Source organism: Gavialis gangeticus, unplaced genomic scaffold (genome assembly GCF_001723915.1).
Source record: "Gavialis gangeticus isolate Ggan-Ray unplaced genomic scaffold, GavGan_comp1, whole genome shotgun sequence".
Lineage (NCBI taxonomy): Eukaryota > Metazoa > Chordata > Crocodylia > Gavialidae > Gavialis > Gavialis gangeticus.
In genome coordinates this window covers 24,071,431-24,074,637 of record NW_017728995.1, presented here as the reverse complement: position 1 = coordinate 24,074,637, position 3,207 = coordinate 24,071,431, and the positions used below count along the sequence as shown (strand labels likewise).

Below are 3,207 nucleotides of genomic sequence, written 5' to 3'. Positions count from 1 at the left end.
CACTACAAATGGCAGGATGAAAATTGCTATCCTTTAAAACGTGGAGGGAAATATGCCTGTAGGGTCTCTCTGAGGTACAAGGCTTTTTAGGGCTAAATCCTAGAAAGGTCAATTTAGGTATCAGTCCTTCCCCAGGCCACAGCCTCAACTTGGAGTCTAGCCCATAGTGATCTGCACTCCCATTTAGTTCTCCACACCTACCTTTCTCCAGCTGAGACGTGGGACTCTGATGGGGGTGAGGAACAATCATGGTATAAATATGAGGAGGAAGTTCTGGATTCTAGCAGAAGGGAGGAAGACTCCCTGGGAGAAAAAAGTTAATAAGTAAATGAATAAGGAATAAATGATCATATAATACAAATAAAAAAATAGACACCCTGTTTACCTAGTTGTCTCCCACTGTCCAAGACACAATGCTTTATGTTAATGTTTCCAGATCTCTTTGGTCAGCAAACTGGATAGGGCTAGAGAGTAATTCTGTCATGGGTACAGCAGCCCAAGTCTTATGCCTCTGACGCTCCTTTTGTGGCTTGACCCTGTGGCAGAATACCATCTCTGGCTCTCCCCAAACTCTGCTATCTGACAGTTTGGTTACCATGGTCACTGCAAAGGACAGACTCCTCTGCCCCATCTTTTCAGGTAACCCTGAGTTGCAACCTGAGCTGGATACATTCTTGAGGGAGGGGGTAAACCTGCTCCCTCTGCCTATGTGACTGGCCTCACACCTGGGTGGGGGCCTTAAGCACCCTATTGTTCTTAGCAATGCTACCGTGACTGGAAGGGGGCTAAAGATCCTGCCAGTCTACCTGGCAACCAGTGATGCATTTCAAATTGGTTGGCTGGCAGCCAACAGTTGCTGGCCTTCATTGGACCAGGTAAATGAGGTCGTAAGGGCTATATAAGTGAAGTACTGCCCAGGAGGAGGGGCAGTAGCCATGATGAAAGCTCATAGACAGAAGCTGGACCATCTGAAACTCACTCTGTCTTGAAACTCATGATCAATGAACTGCCTGCCGCCAGAGGGAATCTCTACCTGCCTCTCGATGATATTCGTGAGTAAGCTTCCTGAGATCTAGCTAGATATATAGCTTGCAGTAACTCAGATGCGTGATCAAAGGCTACCCAGCCACCCGGTTTGCTCTTTGGGATTTCTCTGATATTTCTCTACCCTGTACCCTATTCAAAACCTACTCCTTGAAACCAATAAAGTTCTCCTTTGTACCTAGCGTGAGAGACTTGTTGGGAGAGGGTCTAGATTAATGGCTTGGGGTCCTCTTGGCTTGGCTAACTAAGGGAGACCACTATTTGTGCTTCACTCTGAGGGAAGCATCCCAAATTATTGTAGTGGGTCAAGTACCCTGAAGGGCTAATAGGCCTATGTTTCCCAGAGGGCATAGGTCCGGGATCAGTCCAGACTCTGGGTGGTGGCTGTGTTACCTGTGACCCCCAGGTTAGCGGGTATGCTCCAGGAAGAGGTTCAGCCAGATGTGAGGCGCCCCCAGGGAGGCACTCGGAGCCTGGAAGGTGGTTGGGTGCAGTGGGGTGGGTGGCTCAGTGCAAGAGCACCCCCTACTGGCCCACCACAGATCCTGTGGAATCATCAAACTTCCCTGGCTTCTATAGCCTAATATTACAATGCAAGTCCCCTTTCCCACTCACTGGGGCACAGGATGATGGAGCTGGAAAGGGACTGGGGAACAGAAAACAAAGGGGACAAAGGTGTTCTTGAGTACAGTCAAGAACAGCCTGTGTGGCCATCTGGGAGAGAGTTCTTTCTTCATTAAAGGGTCACAATGGAAATTACCATCCTCATTTGGCATTCACAGCTCTCTGAGTAGCAACATACCTGTCAGTCAAGTGTCATGCATACAGGCTCTGCCCCTTCCTACATTGTCACTGCTAGACTGAACATCACATATTCAGGTAGGCATTGAGAAGCAGGAGGCAGTAATACATCCTGGCTACCACCAAAAGTGGTTGTGGGGCCTCAAGAGCAAGCAGACAGATAGCTTTTGGTTTCCCTCTCTGGCTGTTCTCCACTGTACCCATTGTGCAGCTACATGGAGCAGCTGAGAAGGTGTCACTTGAAACAGGGGGGCAAGGATCTCTTAAAGGCAAAGATGGAACTGATGGAGTGGGGAGGGAACAGAAACTGTTGTGGGGCTAGTGGAGTATGTCATGCTGTAGCATGTCCCTTTCTATTCAGCTAGTCAACTCCCCTGGCTTTCAAACAAACCCTCCTACCGTCTTCACAGGAATGACCATTCTGTGCTTCCACACCTGTCCTCATGGTTTAGGGAAACCTGACATTAGCCCAACAACTTTCATGCTATGCAAACTACAAACTTCAATTTAAAAAGTATCTGGATATATTTATCCAGAACCTAGCAGAGTCAAACCTGCCCAAGACTGCTGTATAAATGTTAATAGCATCAGTAAATATAACAATTGGGTCCATCTATGCAAACCAGCCATCAGCTACTTTGCATAATGGCTCATACTTGGAACTAAATTAAATTTAGGAAGCCATGTGCATGATATAATGGACTTCCTCTATCATTTAACATCCCAAGTTAGGGGACATTTTTGAAAAACATGGGTTTAGGTGACCAATCTAGGGAAGAGATGCCTTAACTTAGTGGAGAGTTAGAAGCTACCCATCCCTTAACATTAGCTGTCTAACTTGTAAAATGGGGAAAATGCCTCAACAGGGCTGTTGGGGGGATTAATGTTTTAAGGCCTGATTTTCAGATATTCTGTGCTAGCCAGCTCCCACTAAGTCCTCATAGGGCTTAAGGTACTAAGTGCCTTTGAAGAATCAAGTTTGTCACATCTGCAAGGCACTTTGAAAATAAAAAGGCATTATCTAAAGTATGTTCTGATTGCCACCATCCCAAAATAATGCAGTACAAAGATACATACATGTAAAAAAAGAGAGAGAGATAGAAAGCCAACCAAGCTCCTACATAGTTCCAGTAAAACTCTCAGAGCTGATTTAGTTTGCATTTTAGACAAAAACTCAGATTTTTTTTATCCAAACCAGTTTGCTCTTCCAGTTCTGTGTTTTTTTAAATAAGGAAGGTATTTCATGGGTATCCAAATCCACGGTTATTGTGGGTGTGACATCATATCCTTCCTCTCATAAATTGATAAAGTTCCATGTTAAAAGTGTGGGGACATGGTCAGAAAGGCCAACCATACCTTGTC

The 3,207-nt window shown here is 45.7% G+C and overlaps 1 protein-coding gene across 2 annotated transcripts in view; it reads right to left on the bottom strand.

The window, feature by feature from the left end:
* LOC109288002 (calcium-activated potassium channel subunit beta-2) overlaps window positions 1-3,207 on the bottom strand; it is a 238,249-nt gene that overhangs the window by 175,339 nt on the left and 59,703 nt on the right. The gene's annotated exons all lie outside the window — the stretch shown is intronic.